General features: G+C 44.2%; 1 protein-coding gene across 6 annotated transcripts in view; it reads right to left on the bottom strand.

Annotated features, from left to right (window-relative positions):
- KCTD18 (potassium channel tetramerization domain containing 18) overlaps window positions 1-26,019 on the bottom strand; it is a 465,170-nt gene extending 439,151 nt beyond the window's left edge. Inside the window, exons 1-2 of one of the 6 annotated variants that reach the window (XM_069615785.1) lie at window positions 25,935-25,964; window positions 25,139-25,200 (exon numbers count right to left, since the gene is read on the bottom strand). The gene's annotated coding sequence lies outside the window, so the exon portion shown is untranslated. Of the gene's footprint in view, window positions 1-25,138; window positions 25,692-25,752; window positions 25,904-25,934 lie in introns of those variants that run through there. The other 5 variants (XM_069615783.1, XM_069615788.1, XM_069615787.1 and 2 more) reach the window with 5 other exon arrangements.
- Window positions 26,020-26,614: the final 595 nt, after the last annotated feature.

Below are 26,614 nucleotides of genomic sequence, written 5' to 3'. Positions count from 1 at the left end.
CAACTGTTTAGAGGCACCTGCCAGGGCTGCCCTCTTCCCCCATTCTTGTATGCCTTGGCTATGGACCCATTGGCCATGTCCATTAGGGCTAACCCGAAGATTGAAGGGATCATTCGAGGGGGAACTGAATTTACACCATCACTCTTCGCAGATGACATTTTAGCTGTCCATAATACATAGCTCCCTACCCAAACTGGTCCCTCCCATCCAGATTCAGAGCATTTTTGGGCCTTAAAATCAATGCAGGCAAACCCAGGGTGATGCCAGCGGGCAAGGGGTATTCTAACCTAGACTCAGAGACGAGGATATGTGAGATGAAGGTGGAGGAGAGAAGCATCAAGTACCTGGGGGTACACTTGACTAAAGATCTGCCGAGACTATTCAAGTGCAATTACAACCCTATATTGGAAATAATCAAGGCAGATTTGAAAAGGGCGGAGCCTTCCGTCCCATCATGGTATGGTCCAGCGGCCTCGATGAAAATGAATGTCTTACCTTGCCTTCTTTATCTCTTTACATCGCTCCCGGTCATTATCCCAGAGGGATTCTTTAAGAAGCTCAATGCAGCAGCGTCTAGGTTCATTTGGGGAAACAAAAAAGCTGGACTTAAAAATCGACTCCAACTCTTCCAAGGGACGAATGGGGATTTAGCTTCCCGGACCTCCAGGGATATTACAGGACTTCACAGCGGAGGGTTATGTTTGAACACATGAGGGAGGACCAGAGGACTTTCTGGACATTCTTGGAAGATCTAGAGGTGCACCCTAGGCAGGAGAGAGATTATCTCTGGGCCCCACTAAAGGAAATCCCACCTAGTCCGAGGAGCCAGCCGACCCTGGGAGCCCTCTGGGCAACATGGCACAGAGGGAAGGCAACTGCTGCCCCGTCTACATGGCCCTCACCCTGTCTGCGGCCCACAAATAGGTCTTGATGGGCATAAATTCTGGCAGCAATGTTCGGACAGGGTTTGGAGCGTGCAGGCCAGCTTTTCAATCAGGGTCTCATAAAATCTATAGAGGAACTGCAAGAGGCAATGCCGACGGTACAGATCCTGATCTTCGATTACACCTGAGACTTACGGGGATACTCACAGATCCCAAGTGAATGGATCCATTATCTAGAGATCTTGAGAGGGCTCTGAATTCAGCTACAACTAGGATCGGGATGGTATCACGACTCCATAAGGTGCTAATTACGGGGGACCCAGAGGGAAGGCAGAAATGTAAGCAACTTTGTGAAGAACTCGCGAATAGGGAAATGGAGGGAGGAGAATGGGATCAGATATACAAGATAGCCTTTCATGGGAACTTGCTCACGGCCATGATGGAACATAACTTCAAGCTTTTACAGGGGTGGTATCAGGATCCTCTTAGATTGTCAAGGATGTTCCCCCAGACTTCTCCCAAATATCCTAGAGGGTGTGGCCAGGTGGGGTCCTTCTCACACGTGTTTTGGGCGGAGTTCCTAAGCTGGATCAAAGAGGTTTCTGGGGAACATTTAGAGCTGGACCCACTTCAAATACTTCTGAAGCTCCCTACCATTGTCAGGTCGAAATACAGACTGTCGAGACCTCTAGAAACAATGTTGAGAGCCGCTCGAGTGACGATGGCTCAGAGATGAAAGGGGGAGTACACCCCAACAAGATTAGACTGGGAAAAAATTACTTTATGTTATGGTAATCGTGGAAAAGCCGATGGCCAGAGTGAATGATCGGTTGGGGGGATTTCAGGAGGAATGGGGATGTTGGATGGCCACATGGGAGGCAGAAGGCATTGGGGAGCCTGTGAGGAGGGAGATGGGTGAAAAGTAACAGGGAACGATCCAGAGGTGTGTGTGGGGGCCCTACCCCCGAAGGAAATGTTAGAGATGTTGGGGCAGTGGGCCTTGCCGAACTCACGATTGACTTTAAGGTATGAAATGGATGTATGAAGTACTCCTGTCAATTCACCCTAAATAGAATAGTGTTTACTGTAATCAGTACTACGAGACGTTGTGTAAAGGGGGACTGGGGGAGGATTTAAAAATAGTTGTTGAGATTATGGTTTGTTGTAAACAACTTAAAAATAAATGTCAATAAAGATCACAGTTAAAAAAAAGAAATGGTAGCCATAAGGCCAAAAACCCAAGAAGTCTAAATCCTGGATGGATTCCACTACAACTGCATCTCAGGAACAGGCAGACAAATTCAATCTCTTTTTTAAAGAAAAGATAGTCACTATATTAAGAAATATAGAACAAGGAAGGGCCCCCGAATCAGAGGAGAAAGTAGAGGAAGAAAAGGAACATGAGAAGATAAATCAAGGGGAAACAGTCTTCCAGTTCCAAATAGTGGGCGAAAAGACAATCTTTACTCTTTTGAGCCAACTGAAACCCACTAATGACTCTTCATGCAGAATGCCAGCATATGCTGCAAAACGCCTAGCAAATGAACTAACACTGTTCATTAGGACCTTTGTGAACAATTCACTACAAGACTCCCAAGTACCCAAAGTCCTAAAGAAAGCATTAATAAAACCATTGTTAAAGAAACCCATCTTAGATTCAGAAATAATGGAGAATTACCTACCGGTGGCTAACTTGATGTGGCCGATGAAAATTCTGGAAAAAGTGGTGTACACTCAGTTTCAGGCATTCGTAGATAAAGACAAACTATTAGACAACATTCAGTCGGGATTTCGCCCAAATCATGGCACAGAGTCAGCTCTTCTAGCTGTACATGATGATTTGCTGGAGGTTGCAGACGGGGGGTGGGAAGGGGAATCAACAGCGTTACTGATGTTCTATCTCTCCGCTGCCTTTGATACCGTAAACCACCAGATAATGGCACAACGGATCGGGCAGGTGGGAAAAGCTTCAGAAAAGGTTGTGAAATGGTTCGAATCATTCCTCAAAGATAGAACTCAAAGGGTTATATTGGCTGGCTTCACCTCACAAATGGTTGAGCTAGAATGTGGGGTCCCACAGGGCTCCTCTTTATCCCCTCTTATTTTTAGCCTATACTTCTGTCCTGTTTTCAAAATATTTATGAAATTTGGTCTGCTATTTCGTTCATATGCAGATGATACGCAGCTATATATTGAGGTCCAGAATAGTGAAGATGTGTTTGAGAGAATTAACCAATGTATGAAAGAACTCAATGAATGGATGAATAACAACTATCTACAACTAAATGCAGCAAAAACTGAAATTATATTGTTCAGTCCAAAGAATAACAAGCTACCAGAAAGGCAAAGCCCCCCTCCATTGATTTTAGGGGAACAACTGCAGTATGCAAAAAAAGTTAAAAGCCTGGGCTGCTGGTGGCAGAAGAATCTGAATAGTGAGACTCAGGTGGGAGCTAAAGTGAAAACAGTCAATTTTGCATTGCGACCACTACGAAATATACTCCCTTATATCCCGATGGAAGACAGGGCAGTCGTGGTGGGGGCAATGAATAACCACCACCTGGACTAATGCAATAGTTTATCAGGAATCCCTCAAAAACAAATGGGTAGACATCAAAGAGCACAGAATGCAGCAGTAAGAGTAATTGGAAATCTGAGGAAACGGGATCATGTGTCATCAATGCAGAGATCCCTCCATTGGTTGATGGTGGAGGACAGAATCAAATTTAAGATGGAATGCCTAGTGTTCATGCCTTAAAGGGCTTTCTCCCACATACCTGGCTGATAAAAATATTATACCACCAACCAAGAAGGAAGCTATACTGAGAGGATAAATCCCTGGTCTGCACCCCACAAACAAAATGTGTCTCGAGAGGAGACAGAGGTTTTGGAGCCTACGGTCCTAAAGTCTGGAACCAACTCCCATTCGAAATTAGAAAGTGTGAAACTTTTGACCTCTATAGAAAGACTGAAAATTTCCCATTTAAATAAATGATGAAAGTTAATAAAATTAGAATGCCTGCTGCTATTCTTTCTCACAGGATCTTTTATTTTTCCTAGTTGTCATCTGCGCCCGTATATGATTTATTCTGTCTTGTGCATGTAATAAATCACTCAAAATCAAAACAAGGCAGCTTGATCATTTGATTTAGTGCTCAAGGTGGAAGGAGCCAGAAGAGGATGTTTTGAGCAATCTACCCAATGGTCAGCACATGGGGAATTCAAATCACTGGCGATAGTGATGTTTTGGTGCCCCTCACCCAGCCAAAGTGTCAAAATACCACTAATCTGTTAATGCATTTTGTAGATCTTGTTTTTTGTAGGGTTAAAATACAGATTGATCAGTAACATGTCCTGCTAGCGGGAGCCATTACGCCAGGACAGGCCAATTACGACTATGGAGTGATCAGCCGACACAACAAGACTGGAGTGGAGATTAAACATTAAGTCTATGGCTATGCTCCCCTCCCGCCTCCAAAAACGAGGGTCACCCACATATACCCTTAGTAGCTAAGGTGAAAAAGGATCTATAGCCTTCCACAGCAAGACGTTACAAAAGCATTGTCTGCTGGAGCATGAAAATATCAGGGTAATTATAAGGCCACTTGCAGTGAAAGGCGCTGGCTAAATTCCCAGGACCACACCAATTCCATGAAATAAAATGTAAAGCAGCCGTGCTAAAGACAGGGGTTGTAGTCCACAATCCCCAGCTTTTCAGACAGAGTATGGGCTACCTAAAACCAATCTTCTTGTTTCCTACACATTGCCACATCCCAAGTAACAACTGTGGTTGTTTTGTGGAAACACATATTAGATGGTGTTAAATTAAATCCGATAAGGAGGAGGCCAAATCATTAGTTCTCGCTGCGTCGCTTGTGATAAATGATTTTAGTTGAGATGTGTTACCCAAGTTCAGTAAGTCAGAACCCATGGGTCTGAAGTCATCAACATGTTGCCATACCAAATGGGCCACAATATTAGAATAACAAGCATTGGCAATGCCAATAGTTTGGGCGTTTACACGTACTGCTGTTATTTACATTATGCATTTATAGGCATCAGGGTGCAAGGAGGAGACTGCAAAGTTTTAAAGGAGGATGCGAGAAGGGGTGTGCAGGAGTGCAAGACAATGAGAAGAGGAACAGAGCAAGGGTGGAAGCCATTGATAAAAGGGGCCATCGGTGAGGAGCGAAAGGAAATATGAGCGAGAGAGGGAGAAAGAGGAGTACAAAATAAAGCGGGTGTGTGAGGGAAGGTAGAGAGGTGGTAAGGTAGGTGGTTGGGGGAATAGAGGGTATAGGTTTGTGGGCTGGAGAGCCTGAGGGGGTAGGTGTGTGTGGGTAGAGTAGAGAGGTGGGAGGGGATCGAGAGGGGCGTAGGGTGGGTGGATAGCGGTAGAGTGGAGGTGGGGGTAGAGGAGGTGATGGTAGGGTGGGTGAGAGTATTGGTAGGTTGGGGTAGAGGGTGGGTGGAGAGGGGTGGTTGGATGGGGGTAAAGCATATCCCACTCTCCGGCTTGGCTTCTATAAATACACCTTCAGTGGATCATCTACTAGATACTTTACAAAGGCTACACCGAGAATCGTACTCCAATTTCGAGAAGGCTCGACAGGACTGCAAAAGATGGGCACTTACGCATGCATAGTAAGAACTCAAACTCTGAACAATGAGTGGGAAGGAGGGGAAGGGCATCGGGAATCACATGGCATAGTTGCACGTAATGTAACTTGTATATTTTGAAAAAATTCAAAATAAAGTAAAAATCAAATAGATGGTGTGTGGTCCTCAATGTCTATTCTAATCCAGCCACTAACAGTTTAGTGTCTTTTCTGTATGATTTGTTGGAAATATTAACATCTGCAATCCCTGAGTTAGGAGCCTCTGTAATTGTGTTGGTTGATTTTAACAGGGAATGTTTGGATGTAGAGTTCTCTAATCATGTAGACAGACAAAACAGTTACAAACATTTGAAGTAAAGGGTAATTTACATTAGAGAGGGCTTAGATAGGTGGAATTGGGTTGTTACCAATGGTTATGTCCAAAGAGATATTCCACCTGGGTACACGTGGCCAAATAGTCAGTCATGTTCAACCTTGGACTATATTTTTGTGTCAAGATTTTTTCCTATGTGAGGTTCTGCAATTTCAGCACCACATTGTGGGGAGTGACCATAACCCCGTAGCTTTGAAACTAGCTCTCGATGAATTCAGTGCCACTTATGTTGGAAATTAGAGAATGTTGTTCTGTGGAGCCCGTCCCTCTGGAAACTGTTGAATTGCTCTGTGGAACTGTTCCACCATGAGGGGCGGTTTTCCCCATATGTCCCGTGCTGAATACGCCCGCTATTCAAAAATCCACTATAGAGTCTCATTTTATAATCTTTTTAGAGGGGGATGGTCTAAAAATTACAAATCTGCTAAAAAATCAAAAGGATGCAGAAGGTATGTTAGATATAATGGAGCGCAAAAATGGTACTAAGTTCTGGTCATTGCTTAAAATATCCCACTCTCAAGTGTCTTTACAACTGCAGCTGATTTCTCAGGTAGTATGGGAAAATCATTATTTTTTTTAGCTATATTCAGCACCTGGTGTGGATCGGGTACATACTGATACTGCAAATTTTCCAGCGAATGCAAAGGGGTGGTTTTGTTTGGATATATCTGGTTCAGTGTGCAATCACAAATTGTAAGCCTTTGAACACGCCGGGCCCAGATGGTTTATCAAATGCAACTCTAAAATCCTTACCGGAACTATTGGCCAAAGTCATATACCAATTGTTTACAAACATGATGCACTTGCACTTTATACCTTTTTGTCTTGGAAGGTGTGCATAGTGATATTTCATAAGAAATGGAATGGGGCAGATCCAAATAATCACAGGACCATTTCGCTGTTGGACTCCTCATAAAATATTTGCAACATTTATTTTAGAGAAATTGCAATCGTGGGCCAAGTCGGCTAATGTCATGGATGCTTTTCAGTCAGGTTTTAAAAAGGGTGTTAGCAATGCATTAAATTGCTTAATATTTAATCTTTTGTTGAAACCAGCAAGGTTGGCCAAGGGAGAAATATAGGTAGCGTTTCTGGATAGATATTACTTATAGTATGGGTGTAGACACTCTTTTGTTTTCCGGGGCCAGATTGATGAGGGACTACTACTTTGAAGTAGGATACAAGAGTACAGGCTACCCCACCCTTTAACACAATATGGTACAGGTACGACCAAAAGGGGGACAGGAGTACGAGTCACCTTGTCATACCCAATTCTGGATATTACACAAACGGTTTCATTATGTAAAGAGATAAAAATTGGCCAAAAAGGCATAGCCTGGTGCTTTATGAAATATGTTGATAGCCCTTCATACAGATGCGAGATCATGTATCATGGGGCTATGGTATGCTCAGTTTGTCTGAAAACGAATTCAAACATTCGTACAATGTTGAAATATGGTGACATTACCCCATTCAGATTTTTACTTAAGAAAACACTGCCAGCAAATGCATTATGGTCACGTCACTTTCTTAGTAAAAGATTGAATATAAATGAAGTAATGTGTTGCTGGGGCGCCGCCTGCACGTAGGTGGGTTATGCGGTTAGTATTTCCAAATCAGTGACATAATTCAGCACGCGAACGTTGCGGGATAGCGCTGCCCAACTAAGGAAGGGGATAGCAGGCGAGTGGCAGGTCCTGGCCAGCGGGATGCACAGGTCGTCGTTGTGGGGGAAACAGCTGCAATCCAGCAGGTCGGGCCACAGGAAGCCAAAGGCAGACATGACCGGCATGCATCTTTAAGATGCTTTGTCTGGAAACCTTCAGTGTCTGCACTTTAGCATTTCCAGCAAGGGGATTTTTGAGGTGGTCTTTTAAGCCCTTTCTATGGTTGTTAGGAGTTCCTGAACTTTCTGATAAGGGTTCTCCCCACCAGTTTCTAGTACCATATCTTGAAAGGATGTAGCCACTTTGATTTTCTCATCCCATGCAAACATCAGGCAGCATGACCCTTTTGCATCGACAGCTTTCTTAGAATCCACATTAAAAGGTTGGCCCGTTTCTGTACTAAAAACAAATCTGCGAGCACTGCAAATCTATGATGGGATCTCCCTCCTCCTTGGCCGTGTCCTTTGGGGTAGTGGGCAGTTCAAGGGGTCAGTGCCCTTGCTTTTAAAAACACATTGTTTAGCTCCATTGAAATCAGTTTTCAATGCCTCTATCTGTACTATTTGTCTGCTTGCTCCTCGTGACTTTCGTTTCTCTCACTAAACGTGGATGGCTTTCTTTTCATCATTGTCTAAAATGTTATTTCTTATGCCCAGTTTTTACAGCTCTTCATGGTCTTGCTCCTCCCCTTCTCTCTTCGCTTGTTTCTTTTTATCTTCCTTCTCGTTCACTTCATTCTGCGTCTCATTATCTTCTTATAGTGCCACGTCTCTTTGTGATCCATCTTGTTTCCATTCTCTCTCTTTCTTGGCACCTCTAAATTGGAACTTGCTCACACTTACTCTTCATTCTATCTCTGTTTATTCATCTTTTCGCATCGCTCTAAGCACCTATCCTCTGTTATCTGATTAATGAAGGTTTTGGCAATTGTTGTACTACTTTTTGTTTTAAGCATCAATTTCATTATTTGTACCGTTTTTACTCCTATTTTCAGTGCTTTGGCTTAAAGCGCTTTATAAAACTAAATACAATACAAAAATACAAACTACACATTGGTTTCCTTCAATTTCAACGGTGCTCTTGCCCTTTTGTAGAGGGTCCCTAAATACTAGTCTTGCATGGCCGTTCGATTCAGCAGCGTCAGTGTGGTTATTCGAGGTCTGTATCCACCCAACTTCAATGTCACCGTTACTGCATTTGTACTGGCTTAGACAACCCTTGTTCTTTGACTGTGGGCTCTTCTTCTTGCTGTCCGGGGAGAAATAACTGTTGCCGGGAGGTAGGCACCCTGCTCTGCACTGCACTTGTGGGACACCAATAATCTCCATTGGGTACCTTGGGAACAGCCCCTACCAGGTAGATGCTGCCCCTGTGCTAGCAAGTGGCAATGCCCTTTCCAATAAACAGCAAATGCCACCCAAGTCTTCTGCTGTCGTCTGACAAGAATGGACTATGTGAGATATATTGACCCACTCAACAGTATTTCCCCACATCACCAAGCTGCATTTGCGCAGAAACAGCAAAAATGGCTGTGCTGGCTCTGGTGAGCGCTATGGCCTCAAAACTGCGTTTTTGCAGCAACAAAAAGAAGGCTGCACCTTCTTGCCAAGCATACATCAGGCAGGATGGAACCAGGGAACACACAGAGAGCATGCCAGTGTGTTCCGAGATATACAAAAGGAAGAAAGTGAAAAAGCAGTGTTGTTTTGCTGCAAAACCCCAAAACTCCCCTTAAAAATGAAACTTTATCTGTAAAAAAATGCTGCTCTTATGCTATTTTCATCGGTTATTCCTTAAATCACTGATTAATAAGGCCCTGCCATGCCCAATATATTTCATTGTGCCTCAGCAAAACCAGGCATGATTTCTGAAAAACAAGCCCTGTCAAACCAACTCAGAGAAATCAACAAGGAACTTCACTTTTACTTGCATGGGAACACGCGTTTATTTCTTTCCAAAAGTATCCAAAGCTCAGCAGTTCAAAGAGACTAACTCTCTGAGCCAGGTCAGTTTCAATATATCTGTGCTTCAGACAAAACTCCTGCTTTCAAGAAAATGCCTATGGCTGCAAAGACAGTGTGGGAATCTGATGGAGCTGCCAAACCGAATTTAAGGAAAGAAATGCTAGCTTTTCACCGCACATCTAAAAATGGGCCTTTGAAAACTAAATGAAAAAAAATGGCCGTTTAAAAGTAAATTGTTGAATGAAAGCTTGCAATACCTAGCAATGTGAAGGGGTTGTGTCGTTAGTGATAATACACACAGAGGCTATTTTATTCCACAGGTTTGTTTTAATTCAGGACCCAAAATAAGAAAATAAAGATGTTAAAACACATGGGCTGAATTTGCAAGCTCTCAAAAACAAGTTATTCCAGATGGCAGAGCTAAACACTTCCCCCTAAGGAAGGGAGCCACACCATTAACTCTCAGCAGATACTAACACCTAAATGATAATTACTAGGTTGGAAAGAATCTAGTCTAGGCTAACCCACTGACAATGGAACTCCCAGGGCAAGGAAGTTTGAAGTGTGAAGGGGCAATAAACCTTCAATCGAGCTGAGAAACCCCCACCTTGCTTTGAAGGAAATGACAGCTGGTAGCAGTTGAAGACAAAAAAAAGATCCAGTGACAAAGGACTGCCATTTGTTTCCAATGATTATTTCATAAATAAACTTTAAAGACTTATCTCTGCAGCAAGACTTTGTAAAAATGTAGAATTTTCTCAGTTTGAAAGTGATTTTTGGGGCTTTCTTTTAAGACATGGTAGAATTCACTGACACCTTGGGGACAGAAATGGCAAATTATTGTGGATTACAAGAAAAGCATCCATGTTGCAAATGCAAACTTTTGTACATACATCCCTTATGATCATCCACACCCATGTATAAAGTTATAGAATTTTGAGTAATATAAATCCCATTAAAAAGCACGGAAAACTGGTAGAAGGGCTAAACAAGGTCTCACCGACTGGAGGATTGGACTGCTAAGTGCTGCACAAAATATGTAACCTGTGTATATAATTTGCTAAGAGATTGCAATTGTATTAATGTAGGTTTGTGGCAGAATCGGATTTTAGTTAAAGTAACTGAGGGAGGTTTTTGAACATTGTAAAACTTGCATCATAAATCTGACAATTTTCCTGAAATCCAACCAGCTGAGAGCGAGGCGGAGACTATCACCCTTGTCCAATCCTGTTGTTAGAGGCGTGTTTAGTTAAGCCTGTCCCAGTCTTATACTTTGATGAGGTCACCAGGCATTATAAATAAGAGTCCCTGACAAGACTCTAGACACACACACTCTTCCTGACGTTCCTGCGCTGCGTTCCATCTATCCAGATTCCAGAACCCCCACTACACTGCCAGAGCATTGCAGACTCTACTCCAGGGCCCACTGCAAAAACCTGAGCATTGCTGATCCCATTCCCAGCAAGGCCTCAATTCTGAAAACCCACTATCTCCCATTAAAAAGGGGAAAGCTGTGGTGTTTTTGAGAAGCATTTTGATACCACTAACTGCAAGCTCGCTGCAAACCTGCCATCCATCTGATCTTTAGTATCCAGTGACCAGAATTGCGATTCCAGTCCAGTGCCATCCGGTGACCAGAACTGCCCAGCTCTTTGCCAGGCGCGCTGCCATGTAGTGACCACAACCATTAATGGTCCAAAAATCCCAAAACTAAAAAGTGGACTGCGAGTATAATCGCCACCCCATCTAAACCCATAGCCTATCTTATCTTTGTCCTTATCCCACTCTCTAAGTCATCCTATCCTTATCCTGATAACTTGTTCAAACTGTCAGAATCCTTCTTACAACCCTGCCCTTGATTTCTAGTGCTAGCGCCATCTCTTTAGTAATTTTGTCTTGTGTAATCCTAAACCCTTAGTCCTATTTCGAGTGATCGGACTGGTTTCCGCCAGGGTTGGGTTCTGGGGTGATGGGGTTGAAATCGCAAATCAATCCTGGCTCTTACTGTGTCCATCTTTGGTGGCCTAGCCTGCATACTCTACGGTAAATTACAACTGTTCTTGTCACAACTGATTACCTTTCTGTTACGCTCACCTGGCTCCCACAGGGGCTTCGATCGGACCAGGACAGCTGCAACCTCCTCCAATGTGAAGCATAGTACAGAGATGACAGACTGAACTGGACACGTCTGCTTGACCCGTAGAAGTATTCTCCTGCAAGTGGAGAAATGGATTTAGCCATCCGTGGATTCTAGTAATGGCACCCCACTGTTCTCCCCACTAATCACCACCGATATTCACTTTCAGTAAGCTCACCCCATGTTTTTAAATGATGAGCTCTCCATCCTGCGTGGAATGCAGGGGCGGGTAGATACCAGTTACTTCACTGGTTTGAAGGCGTTGGAAGAGTTCCCGATGAATATTGACTCTGAGGTTCCAGGCAAGAACCCGTAAGTATAAAGTTCAAAGAGTTCAATATGTCCGATGTTCACTCTTGTACATTCCTTTCTTGTGTTGCAGGTGGGTCCAAGGGAAGATAGTCTTGTGGCAGCTGATGGTGTTCAGGTAAGAGTCTGTATTACCCAACACTGTCCGGTAAAAGATGTCTGTATTTTAATTGCTGGTTTCTCTCTCCTTACAGGTGCGGCGTAAGAAGTTGCGGTTTGTTACAAAATAATGCCTCCGGTTGTTAATCGGGTAAGTCTATGGTGGAGAGGTTGCATTTGTTGGCTATCTCTGCTCACCTTATGTTTCTTTTGTCCCCTAGATGGTGGAATTTGGCGAAGAAAATGATGGAGGCTGCGCCGGATCGAAAAAGGCTGTGAGGACTGGTGAGTATGGCGCGGCGCGGCAGCTGGCGATGCGACGCGTGTAGAATAATGTCCTTTTCAAGTTCGAAGACGTGATGGATCCGGAATTCAGGTAAGGATTGAAATAATATCTGTATTCTAACCTTTCCTTCTTCTTTCTTCTATTGCTAGGAGCTCTGGATTCGAGACGGGCGTGGCTGAAGACTGGATGCTGACTGCAGGCACGGTGAGCGTTACGCTGCTGGATGCAGAATATCGCGAAGCATGTGCTGCTGTTCGGGCATGGTTTAAATAGCCTCCAAAGTAGTTCCAGGTAAGAAGTCCCTAGAACCACACCCGAGTAAAAAATAGTCCCTGTAGTAAAATAGTCCCATCCAGGCCTCACATTGGCTTGGATTCATTTGCAGCATGGTCTGCATGAGGTAAGTAAATTCTATGAGCCTGGCGCCTCAGGCGCCAGGACTGAAACCAGACATCCCCCAGCTGGGGCTGCTGGGGTTTTATTAAATATCTGGATGTCTGCTCCTCGGGTTGATGGGCTTGATCCAGATGCCTGGGGGTAGGCATCATGACACTTTCCTCTTTCACAGCTCCATTTTACTCAAAGCGCACCTTTTTATTTCTTGTACAACTCCTCCAATTTACCAGCTAGAGACCTAGTTTCACTTCTAGAATACCCCTGTGATATACCTCTATCGCCCAACCAAAAATACTGCACTCCAAATCAGTGTATTTCACCCGTTTTTATTAAAAACCATTTGGGCAATTTCAGGCAGGAATTGCAAAATTTCCAACGTGTCATTTTGCTGCAATCTGTTATAAACTTTCCACTCATTTTCGAACTGTATGCTTTTGGTAATCCATTCTTTGTGATTGTTAGTTCCTTTGCATTGTTGCTTTAGTGAGGATTTATATTTGCTTCAAGGTTTTTAACACACATTCATTATTTAATTGTCCATTTCCGAGTGTCATTTCCTAACATTGGAAGGGGTTTAAAATCCGTTTCTCTCTCTTATTTGGGGAGGGAAGGTCAGATTTGGATTCCGTTTCCTGTTTCTTATTCCCGATTACCTGCTGCTTCTGTTTATCCACTCAGAATTATTTGTGGGTTGAGGGAACATTGCAGGGGGAAATTATAACTTGGGTGCCATCTTTCCTAAACCAAAAAGTGCTCCTATTCTGCTGTGCTGTGTCTATGTTCCACTAGAAGGGTAAACCCTGTGCATTGCTCACATTCTCATTGCAATTATCACCCCATTGGTGATTGCTGAACCATATTAAAGGTATATGATTTCTTTAGAATTTTAAAATAAATACATAAATATTGTATTTTACCAACCAGCCTGGTTCATGGTCCATTGTGACCCGGGGTATTTGAAAAGGGTGTGTGATATGATTGGTGTACCATCTCAATATTGAATCTATACAACAGAAAAAGAAAAGCATTTCAGTCGTGCGCTGCATACTAGGCCAAGACCAAGGTGTGTGTCGCGTGATTGAAATCCTTGACAACTAGTTCACTTATGGGGAAAGTGGAAAGACCACTGCCGAACGACAACTATGTACATGTCAGTACAAGAACAAAGCCCCTAGTAAGTTGGTTATTGGCCGAGCATCCACCAGACACCAGGGTGTGTGAGGGTAGGGTAGCCAAAGCAAAAGAACATGACCAATGGCAGCGCCAACGTTACCACAGTTTCAAGAAGCATGGGTCTATAACGAAGATAGCAGCATGCACACGGTAGCAGTGGGACTGCCCTTTACAAGATTGAGCTGCTGTCCATGGAAAATGTTCAATTTTTTTGTTGTGCAATATCCTCCTCAAGAAAGGAGCTATTCGTTTGAGGGTGCTTGTTTGAGTGTGTTCCGTTTCTTGCGCTGTGGACTAGAGGGTTTGCTCCTTAATTGATTGTTTGAGGCTGCTTCTTATGGGTTCTTTCTGCTTTTCAGAAGCAGTTGCTCTATAATGTTCGGAAGCAAGCCATCTCACGATGTGCAATAGCCATCAGAAAAAGTCACCAGCCTCCAGACTGTTTTCCCCACACTATACGAATACCAGACCTGCAACTTCTCTTTCAGCTTTTGCATTAAAAAATGTTGTATTAACTTCACAAACAGGTAAACAAAACGGTACCGGTGTTAGTCCTGAAAGCAACCAACAATAGGAAATAAGCCAATACCAGCAGAGTGCTTGAAACGTCTCTAACCTTCTTACATTCAGGACAGCTACAAACACTTTCATGTTTGAAATCAACATACAAAGTCATAAGTAGCTGAAACAAACGAGGGACTGGGTTTACATGAGCTGTAAGATTGACCAGTGTTTGAGAGGTGCTTTAAAAACCCAGGACATCCTGTCCTCACTCTCACTCTTCTCTCATCTTCTCTTCTCTTCTCTTCTCCCCTCCCGATCCTCCCCAAGCCCCTCCCCTCATGCCTCCCTTGGTGCCCTTCTCTACGTCCCTCATACTCTCCTCTTTCTCCGTCATTGCACCGGACGAGGTCTCTAAAGTGGTCCGTTCTATTAAAGTCTCCTCCAAAAAGGTGCTCCCTTGCTCTTCCAGAACCATCAAGGACAACATCTCCTCTCTCGCCCCTGCCTTGGCTGACTTCTTCAATCACTCTTTTGCCACAGGCTCTTCTCCTCTACCCCTTAAGTACTCCCGTATGCACCCTCTCCTAAAAAAGTCCTCTGCTGACACTTCCTGTCCATCTAACCATCTCCCTATCTCCATCACCCCTTTCCTGGGCAAACTCCTGGAGAAGTTGGTCATCCCCTAACTGATCCACCACACAAAATCTGTTGGCTGTCTCCACGATAACCAGTCTGGCTTCAGAGCATCCAGAGGCACGGTAACTGCGCTCCTAAACACCTGTGATGATCTGCTCTCAAATCTTGATTCCAACTCCCCCTCCGTTCTCTTCCTCCTCGGGCTTTCCTCTGCCTTGGACACAGCAAATCATGCCACCCTCATAAATCGTCTCTGTGATACACTCAGCATCATGGACCAGGCACTGGAATGGTTGACCACCTTCCAATCAAACCCACCTTCCCAACTGTGCCCTTTCCTCTCCTCCTTCTCCCACTCTACCTGTGACGTCCCTCAGGGCTCTATCCTATCGATGTGGCTTTTCAACATCTACGTTGCTCCTTTGACCCACTTGATCTCCATCCTCTCCCCTCACTTCCAGTGTTATGATGATGACACACAGCTCTCCTTCAAGCTTCCCTCCTCTTGCTCCCTTTCTTCCTCTCTTATACCAGATTGCATTCAGGCATGGTGCACTGCAAATGAGATCTGCCTTAATGCCAGTAAGACAGAGATTCTGCTCATTGGGACCCATGCTCCCACTTTCCCTCCCACTCTCTGGCCACCGACTTTGGGTCCCCTCCCCACCACCGTCTTGTGAGGATAAAAACATTGGTGTCATCTTTGACTCTTCCCTCTCCTTCTCCCCTCACATCACATCACAGCCCTTGCCAAGGACGACACCTTTCAGCTCCACCTCATCAGAGGCATTCTCCCTTTCCTCACCTTCCCCCAGAAGCACAATGTCTCCAGAGCTCTGGTCCTCTCTAGGCTGAATTACTGCAACAGCCTCTTCCTCAATCTGGCTCTTTCCTCTCTTTACCACCTCAAACTAATCCAGAACAGGATTGCAAGACTAACTTGGCCTCAAGCCGCACAGATCAAATTCAAGACCCTCTGCATCATCCACAAGGCTTTCTGGGGCCTGATACCCAACTACACTCCCTAAATACCCCCAGCTAGAGCACTTCGGTCCTCTAGCTCAAACTCTCTGCTGATCTGTCGTTTATCCAAGCAGAAAGTGGGGGTGGGTCTCTATATTCGGCAAAAGCCTCCCTCTGGAACGACCTTCCTGCCTCTCTCAGTCTGGAGCCGTATCTCCTTAAGTTCCGGAAGCAGCTCAAGACTCTATTCTTCTCTTCTTCCTTTCCTCTTGCCTTCCCTTGCTAATCTCCCTTCTGTCTGCTGTGACTGGCAGCCTGGCACCTTGAGTCTTACAGGGCACCAGGTCTCCCTCATCGAGTCTGCCTCATTGCCCGCCCATCCTAGCACTGTCCTTCTGGGCCCCCTGCCTGACCAGCCTGGAGGGTTGGCACCCCCTTTGAATCCGGTCCACCCCCACTTCCCACACTAGTAGGTGTTCCCCCGTCATCCTTTGCATTTGCCTTCCGGGCTTCCCATAGCACTTGCCTAACACTGGGCCCTCCTTCTTTGATGAAATCTGAAAGGATACTGATGGAGAACCAATTCTATTCAATAGTCTGTTCCACTTCATCTAAAATTACATTAGGACAATGTGCACACAATTTACACAGGAATTAGTAGTCTGCAAGAAAGTCAAAAACGTACCCATATTAGATAAAAACCTGATACGAACATTGAATGCAAAACCTACGGTCCTGCGCTATTGCCATGTTTAATTCTGGTTTTCCCAACAGAGTTCTTTATTAGAATCACTCTGCGGCTCCAGGATACAAAGTCACACAGACACGTGAAATGTGACCATACTTCTGATAGGCCAAAAATACCTTAAAACGAAGCGACTATTGGATTACATCCGCGTAGTGCTACGGGAATTAACACTTTGTGCATTGAGGATTGTATGCCACAGCCTTTAACAGTTGTCATGCCAACCACAAAGACTACTTTTTGGCAACCCTTTTTTCTTGCAGCAATTGTTTTGGCGATATTTGGTGGCTTGTGCAACCAAAAATCACCAAAACCAAAAGTGGGCAACAAGCTTGTGCGTACCACTCTCAGAAAGGTCTATCCAATCTATATCTGCCGATTGAACTAAACACAATGCAGTAATCGCCAAAGATATCTGCAGTAATTTAGCTCTATTCAAATATATAGGTTCATTGATAGCACGTACATTGTCCAAAGTACCCAAATCCCCCAAGGTTCTTGTCCCTGTGGTTTAAGCAAGATTAAGAGATGTTTAGTGGCTATGGGGGAGTTATCCACTGGAAGACAGTTCATCTTAGAACCCTGTCCCCATCAGGCTCAACAAGAACCTCAGACGGTTGGTCTTGAAACAAGTACTGGTAGGTTGTAAATCGGATTCCATCACTTCAGTAGCCTTTTGTCTTTTTATTACCTGTTGGTAAAAAAAAGTTGTTAATTTTCTCTTGTAGCAATGGAGCCGCCCCCACCAGCCCTTTAGCCTTCTTGTTCTTCGTTTTGGGATTGATTTTTTTCGTAGCAAACTTCCCATGTGGTGAGGAACCTCTAATAAGACTGCTTGGGATCACTTGGACCTGGGTATTCAGATCTATAACCTTGGAGTCCAGAGGCAACGATCGAAGACATTTTCTAGATTTCCTCCTATTTTGTCTAAATTGCTTTTTTTCTGCTTTACTTTTCCTCCATTTTAGATTTTGAGCTTGAGAACACAGAGATGCACCATCTGCAACAATTATTCCCACCTCTTTAGGTGCCAAGTCCCATGAAGAACCCAGTACTTGGGTCGGAGAACAAAACAAGACGGCCGAGGCACCAAGTCTGTCCTCGTTTGCACATGCTTGATTATAGGTATTGTAGTGTTTAGGGCTTTGTTAGCTTTGTGTGGGTTTAGTCTGATCCATATTAAAAAAGGAAGCAGCATGATAAGACTTTGGTAGACCATTAGTATCTGTTTTGAGCTTGTGCAAGATCAAGGCCAGGTGCACAGAATTAGAAGAAAACAGGTCTTTGATGTTGTCATACAGTCTTAACTAAAACTGTAGAACTAGATGGAGGGCAGAAATAGACAGAGGCACAAGAGTGTCAACAGTAAAGTTTGCCAAGTTGGTCATACCTTGAATAGAAGTTGTCAGAGTCTGTGGACCATGAGACCCCAGCTTTTCTACGATCCCCTTAGAAGGAGTGGAGAACATTAAGTGATTGCCATTCTGCACAGCCGAGGATTCTGGTATTACTTTCAAGAAGTACTTGGAAGCATCATAGAGCTCATGACACATTTGAGAATGATTTGTCCAGTATTACAGAGTCCTGGGACAGGTTTTTAGCACTATTGCCATTATCTTGGGGAATCGGCTGGTAAAATTCTGTATTCTTACCTCTCGGGGTTAGGCCAGTTTTAACTTTGGTATCATCTGTTACCCCCTGTGCCGCGAGTTTAGAGCCTGCTACAGATGCTTGATTGGAGGTTAATGAGCCAAGCGCTTGAGCAGGCGGGTCAGAAAGTATTGCACTAGAATCGTGGTTTGCAATAGTCGAGAGCAAAGTCGTTGAGGCCGTAGTCATGTTATTTGCGGCAGAAGAATATTTGCGGCAGAGGAATAGCTTCTTAGATTGTGGGTCAACTCTGAAGTGGATTACATGGTGCAGAGGTGGATTTATAGTACAAGACAATGAAAAGTTCACTGCGGCTTGCCCGTTCTACGATATTTTCTCTGTGCCCCAAAGTTTTAGAGCAATGCACAGACTTCCAGCTGGAGTGCCCGTTTACTCCAGTGGCCACCTGCAGGTCATGGCAGACCGCACTTACGCCACACACCACAGAAGTGCAGAATACCCACTGAGATGCACCAAAGGAAACCCTCTTGCCCTTTAACCACCCATTGCCTCCATTTATCATGTGCAATCTCTGCCCCCATTTTGCTTCCCGTCTAGGGCCTATATTTTCCTCTCTTTCGTTCCCCCTTTCTTAGTCTCGCTTTCCTCACCTTTTCCTTGACCATCTCGTTTTCTCTCCCACTTTAATCTCGTTCACTCTGTCTGCATGGCCCTCCTTTTTTTAGCCTGACACCCGCTGGGCATAATCTCTTACAGTGCAAGACACCTTACATTTGGTCACTTATTAAATGGCAGAAAGCCTTTAAATGGAAGTGGAACCCATTCACTATACCATCCGTCTATCACACATGGCCTTCAGGGGGGCTGTGTAGAACTTTTCAAAGTAATTGAATCCACCGGACAGGATCTCAAGTAGTCCAATGTCTGGATGAAATAAACCTCATATCAGATTGCATTCTGGTACTTGTAGGCCTGTTTATATAACCTTTACAGGAATGCAAAATGAAACGCATAAAGATGGCAGCTTCCTGTAAAAGTGGATTAGAGAGTGCTTCTTCTGTCTATTTTAAAGAAACAAGAGTGTGGGGAAAAGCATGTGACAAAAAGTGGGCATTGGTCTCACTGCATTACTAGTGGTCAAATATTCACACTTGAGTTATTTTGTATGCAGATTACTGTTCTGCAGCAGAAAACATTTACTACTGTCCGTGCAAGGGGCTCACTCCATAGGGCCAGTTACACATGCATGTAAACCTCCAGTGATCTTTGCACTGCCTGCGTTTTCGAATTCTGGCCAGAAGCTCTCTGCCCATCATCCGTGCCCTACCGATGAAAGGAGTACAATTTTGCTGTTCTAAACAATGAAATAAAGATATACCATCAAAGCTCAAACTCGATCTTGTCCGTGTGACTGAGCAAAAGCAAACAATCTATCTCATCAAACATTCCTCTTGGTTTATGGGGAACTTTACCATAGGCCCATGTGTACGGTTCTACGTTATTTTGCCGCAGGATTTTTCGTCGCTGTTTTTTTATCGAAAAAAAATCATTTATTTTTTTTGGGGGGTCCCCCCCCCCCCCCGAAACCCCTCCTTTTTTTGAAATTATCCCCTTTCACCCACAAATATTTAATTTTTAATCCCCCCCCAAAAAATAAACGGCGATGAAAAGTCCTACGACAAAAAATCCTGCGGCAAAAGAACTGTATACCCATGTGTACACGGCGCAGGTTCACCCTGTTGAGAAATCCTACCTGCACCACTGCAGCCAACTCAGTACGAGAAAGGACTCCCGCCAGGATGAAAAACAATTTGCACGAGGATAAAACTTCAATGGAACCATCAAAAGAAGTGTAATTAGTTCCATATGTTCCTGCCCCAAATCTCAACGCTAAACTGCAGAAAACAGTACCAAGTTTCAAACCTGTTGAATTAAAACCAACAAAGAAGAAAGGTTGTGGCTGAAAGTGCCCGGAACAGCAGCAACTTCCAATATACGCTTTCAACTCTAATAGAGAAATGCTTCCGTTTGTTTATTTATTTCTAATGTGCACCAAACCAAGGGTAACAGGGCGCGGCAGTAAGAAAATGCAAAGCTTACATAGTTACAAGTATGGTTGCAATAAGACATATATACAAATATACAAGTTATAAGCAGGTTATAAACAGGAAGGATAAATAGGCACGAAATCAAATGTTACAATATAATGGAGGGATAGTCCAAGGCAGCGTAAGTGAGTACAATGTAGCGGCACACGCTAGCGGTTAGTAGAATTGAGCATGTTAATGCAATTACTTCTAAATAGTAAGTACGGTTGATCTGCTCTAAGCCGGTGTGGCAAGGAGTTCCAGAGTTTGGATGCTTTCACAGGAAAGTTATTACTGCCAATCTTGGTGAGTCTGAATCTTGGTACAGTGAGGCAGTTTGCGTTGCTAGCTCACGTGGGTCTGATAGGAATTCTTCTGTGTAGTCTGTCTACAAGGTAGTTAGGGGCAGCATTACTTTGTGCTTTGTGGGCAAAAGAGACCATTTTTAGAAGAATTTTATTATGAGTAGAGAGCCAATTGTATTGGCGTCTGGTTGCAGAGATATGTTCTCTTTTATTCACGCCTAGTGTGGCTCTTAAGGCGTTATTTTGTAGTGTTTGTAGCCTCTGGATGATGGCCTTATTAGCGCCACTGTAGAGAGCATTACAGTAATCTAGCCTAGAGAGTATTAATGCTCTGGCCAGGATCATACAGCTGTCATTTGAGAGGAATGGTTTGCCTGCCCTGATGAGTTTACAGGTGTAAGCGGTGGTGGAGGCCAACGATTTCACTTGTTTGTCAAAGGACATGGTAGAGTTAAGGTAAAAGCCAAGGGTTTTCACCTCCTTGGCTACCCTAATGATGTTTCCATCAATGGAAAATGAAGAGTATTCATGGCCTAATTTCTTAAGGTTAAGGTGGGTACCCAGGATAATGAGCTCTGTCCTATCATTCAGGCATAAACCGTGGGTGGCCATCCATGCCTGGATGAGGAGATATACTCCATTCACCAACACTAAATCCTCGTCATAATCCCCAGAAAGTGGGAGGAGAATCTGAGTATCATCTGCATAGTTAGTATAGGTGATACCCAGATGGTGCAGATCATAAAACAAAGGCTTGGTGAATATATTGTATAATGTCGGGGGGACACAGGAGCCCTGGGATACACCACACGTGATAGGGACAGGGTCCGCAGCTGCCGATGGGGAGAAGACCTTCATCGTTCTATCGCTCAGGAATGATTCTATCCATCTGGACTCTGTAGAAAAGTGAGCTGTTGAGTCCAAGTGACTACAAAGGACCTTATGATCCACTAGGTCGAATGCAGCTGAGAGATCTAACAGTAGGAGGAGGGTTGTTTTACCTTTATCTCTTAACTCATCAACCTGTGTTTTTAGGTCGATGAGGGCAGTTTCCGTACCATGTAATGGGTGGAAACTAGATTGTCTTGCTCCCACGAGCTTATGCAGTTCTAGATATTTTTGGATCTGGGTGTATCCGACCTTGTCGAGTATTTTGAGTAAGAATGGTGGCGTTGTGATGGGACGGTAGTTAGTAGGAATAACTGTGTCTAACGTTTGCTTCTTTAGAAGTGGGAGTACCCATGATTGTTTCAAGTTAGAAGGAATAGTACCAGATGAGAAGGAGGCATTGATCAGTTTAGAAATGAAAGGTGCAAGATCTATAGCAGCATCTTTTATAATCTGAGCTGGGCAAAGATCGCCTTTACAATTGGACGGCTTCAGAGATAGGATGACTTTCTCTACCTCGAATATGGAGGTTTTAGTGAAGTGGAATCTGGCAGTCTGGTCAGTAGGTATTTCGCTAGAAGGGGGGAGGATATTTGATTGTGGTGGTAAATTCAAAGTACCTTTTTTTGGGCAATTTTATTTTGAAGAGTGGTTATTTTATTGGATAGTGCATGTTGAATATCTGAGCACCAGATGTAGGAATCGGGGACTCAAGTTCTTTTAGTATGGTGAATAATTCCTTCATACTAGAGTTTGCTTTGGCAATACGTTCGTTATAGGGGTTTCGTTTTGCCAGGCAGATTTCATTTTTGTATTGCGAAGACATTTCAGTAAGCTTCGATTTGTTGTCATTGGAGGGGAGTAATCTCCAAGAGGTTTCACATTCCCTTTTTAGGAGACGTAGGTCCTTTAACTCGGGGGTGAACCACTTATTTAGATGAGATTTAGGTTTACTGGGTCTAAGTTTGTGTGGAGCAATTTTGTCTAGTGTGGTAGGCATAATTTTGTTGTATTCATGGACCAATGTACCAGGGTCTAGGTTATCAGCCAGTGAGTTTAAGGTAGGGAGCATGGCAGGGATCACTTTGTCCACTGTGATATTCTTTTTGTTCCTTGTTGGGCAAGGTGGGGCAGTAGGTAGGGCCATCGGGGGGGGGGGGGGTGAGAGTCTAATAGTAATAATGTGAAAGACAAGGGAATGGTCTGTCCACGGTTGTGGTGTGATAGAGGTGATAGTGGCAATGCAATTATAATCAGCTACCCAGTCTAAGGTTCTCCTTTTATTGTGGGTAGGTTCGTTGATTTTTTGTGACAAGCCTAATTCTGAGAGTATATTGGCTATTTTAAGGGCAGGTTTATCTGCTGAATCTTTAAATCCTAGGTTGAAGTCACTGAGGAGTAGTAATTGGGTGGTTGTTTTAAGGTGGTTAGATAGTAGGCTGTAAATATCCTCCTCAAATGTCCCAAGTGGACCAGGCGGTCTGTAGATTAAGTGGATAGTAAGTGACTCGGAATTAGTTAGAGGGAGTTTAGCGGTGAGGACTTCACAAGATTGTGTGATTTGTGGGGGGGCTAGTCTCAAAGAGAGGCTAGATCTAGATATGATAGCGATACCTCTGCCTCGAGTTTCATCTCAGTCTTGTCTAGATATCGTATATCCGTCTGGGATGGCTAGCATAAACTAAGGTCCTGCCGCGTCATGTAGCCAGGATTCCATTATAGCAAGGAAGTCCAAATTACCTTCCAGTATTAGGTCAGACATGCCCGTTGCAAGGGCAACCAGAGATCTGGTGTTTATGAGTGCTCCTTTAAGGAGCGGTGCCTCAATTTTGGCTGTGGCATGGATATGAGTGAGTAGGTTGGGGTCAGCTAGCTTAAGTTTGTGTACATTTTGCTGATTAACGTTGTCATAAAGCAGAGGCGAGGAAGGGGCCCGGTTGGACTTATTAAACTTCTCACAAGTGGGGCTGTTCATTTTCTTATTTATCAGGGGTAGTGATCTCATGAGTGGTTCATGCAGTTTGGTGAGTCTGGCACAGAGTTTGAGGTTTCTATCATTTGTCGTGCACGGATAAGTTGCGCAGGGTCCTGAGCCTGTTGCAATAAGGTAGTTAGGTTGGACAATGCTAAAGGTTGATGATTGCCATTTTAGTCACGATAGGTGTGACTTGTGCAACCTCAGAAGGTGGGAGCAGCCAATCACAGTCCTCTGAGAGGTTAGTTGTAAGGAGTATAGTGGCAGCAAATAAGCTGTACATAATGTGTAGGTTTAGAATGTTTAGCAAGCGGTAAGATGGGAGTAGGGTGAGCCTATGTGGTAAATTAGCACAATGAGCAGAGTCTAACGGCATGGGGCAATATGAGCACATTCAAATGGCAAGGTGCAATACGAGCACATTCAAATGGCAAATAAGAACAATGAGCAAATTTGAAATGGCAAAGGAGCACAGTGAGCAGATTCAAATGGCACGGGCAATATGCGCAAAGTCAAATGGTATGGGCGATATGAGCACATTCACGTGGCAAATAAGAACAATGAGCAGAAACGAAAGGCGAGTAGGCAGAGTTGTGCAGTATACTATCTAGCGTGAATTATGCTGTCACTAATCAGACGGGTATGGCGACATTTGTAATGACATGGTGAAGTTATAAAGACGCATTGGAAAGGAGGCAAATTGCTTAATATGGCACAATCATCAAAGCAAGCAGAAATACAAAGGCAGATTTTTGTTTGCAGGGTAGCAAATTCGGTCTTGTAGAGTGCACATTTAACTTGTTATGGGAGAGAGGCAAGTGGCATCCGTTACAAGATGACGTGACGATGTACCATAATGATCGTGAGTCAATAAAGAGGCGGAACAAAGTACTTTGGTTACCATGCGGGTTGTTAGCGTCTTGAGGTTAATGTTAGTAATGGATTGGGTGTACATGGGCTTTGGTGAACCATTGGCAATATAGCATGGGCGTTAACAACTATCACTTTTGGTGGCAAATGATCACGCCGGTGGGACAACACTACTGGTATGTGAAAATTACCTTAGTTGCGCGAGTTGAGACAGCTGGAGTCAGCCATGGCCGGGCCAACCTGGGCAGGGGGTCTGGCTGACAGCGTGTATGGCTGGACAGGTATCAGCCTTGACTCCTTGGACCTTGATGACGTTTAGCCATTTAGACTTTCTTGGGACAGAACAGAGTGAAGCTATGTTCTGCCATTTACCCGTTCAGGCGCGGGACATATTCTAAAGGGGAAGCAGGAACACAGCAACGCAATTGCAATACACGCACTCGATCCAACTGACGCAGGTGTCGTCTACACGTTGGAAAAAAATCTGGGCTAGGAAAGAATAAAACAAAATAGTCCCATTTGCCCGTTCTTGTCCAGAACACACTCTGAACTATGCAAACTACCGTTTGAGCACCAGCCGAACGCTATCTACACAGTTTAAAGGAACATTTTCTAAAATGTCAACAGAAGCATTGGGCTGTACCTACCTTATTTCTGACTTGTTCTGCATTTCCGGGGAAGCAATGCAGTCTTCTTTCATTGCACGGGTCTGGTAAGAAAGCAATTGGAGGGTCACACGGGAAGCCGGGAACGCTCAAAGGCAGCTTTCTTTTTTCCTCCCTGGTGTGTTGTTCCTGCTGGATTACAAAGGCAGGCAGCCACCAGGAAATTTGCCCTTTTGCGCCCCCACCCTAAGTGGCACGAAAGTTCCGAGAGCCTCTGACTTCTGTAACGTTATTTAAGTACTATGTGTGACTGCCAGTCAGCAGCTGCCGCTACTGTGCTACGGCTACTCTACCCACGGCAATCGCGCCCCACACCCAGGGAAATGTTGCCCTCAAAGGACTGGGGCAATTGCACCCCGGGCAGCTACCCGCTTCGCCCTGGTCAAGAAACTGGCCTGATTATTATACATGTAGTCCCTTACACCAAAGCGGGGTCTGTGTAGTAGCTGCACAGCAGTTACTGCGTCTGCGAGCATTCCAGAGCCTGACCCGTACAGTAAATGAGCTTGGGAGCAGCTACTGTGTCTACAATACCAACAGCAGCAAGCTGCCTTGTGTAATTTCAAAACGAGATGTTTAGAAAGTCACGTACTTACAATGTTTAATTTCAACATGTGATAAGTACAATACAACGAATGACAGCTTCAACGTGCACTTCCAGAGGTTGCAAAAGGGCTGCTCTTCACAATATAACAAAGGGGTGAGAACGTCTAAGTTAATGGATGCTGAAAGAAATGCATATAAAATTCACTACAAGAGCTGGATCACACGTACTCACCTGATTCTACATGGAATCAGGACATGACGTTTACTAAAGGGTAGTGGCTACTTCTCATTCGAGAAACGGACCATAACAACGCTCCGCCCTACGTCCTCACGTGATCTGCATCACGTGCTCGGCAATGTTCCCTTGTCATTTATTTTGCACGAGCGGGAAGGCAAGGAAAGATGCCTTTGGTACAAAGCACATTTCGTATGGTTGACACTAGTTCCCATCTGAGAAACGGATCATTGGTTGTGTCAGGGCCATTTCTCAGATGGGAAATAGCTGCTTCAGTGTGAGTGATCACACGGATGGAATCAGAGGTCAAGTGAAGATGAGTGGGGGGCCGTTGCTATGGTCCGTTTCTTGGATGGGAAATAGTCGCTATCCATTTCGTATAGTTGATTGTTATTTGGTGTGTGAGTTAGGTTTATGGTAAGTATTAGTTATCTCATGTTGATTGTTAATTTAATGCAGAGCGGAGGGAGGGGGCATTTCTGTGTATTTGGGGGGTTTGTAATGTGCATCATCGGTGAGATTTACAGGCGAATTGTACTTTTTGGTGTTTTCTCGAGCAGATGAGGGATTTTCCCAGGGGAAATGTGTTTTATGGAGTGGGTCAGCGCATTCCTACTTTCCCCAATGGGATTTCCACTGTACCAGTGAACAGTACAGCAAATAGTTAATTATCCTCC

This window comes from Ambystoma mexicanum, chromosome 9, assembly GCF_040938575.1.
Source record: "Ambystoma mexicanum isolate Mex_15411 chromosome 9, UKY_AmexF1_1, whole genome shotgun sequence".
Classification (NCBI taxonomy): domain Eukaryota; kingdom Metazoa; phylum Chordata; class Amphibia; order Caudata; family Ambystomatidae; genus Ambystoma; species Ambystoma mexicanum.
This window is presented reverse-complemented; position numbering and strand designations above follow the sequence as displayed.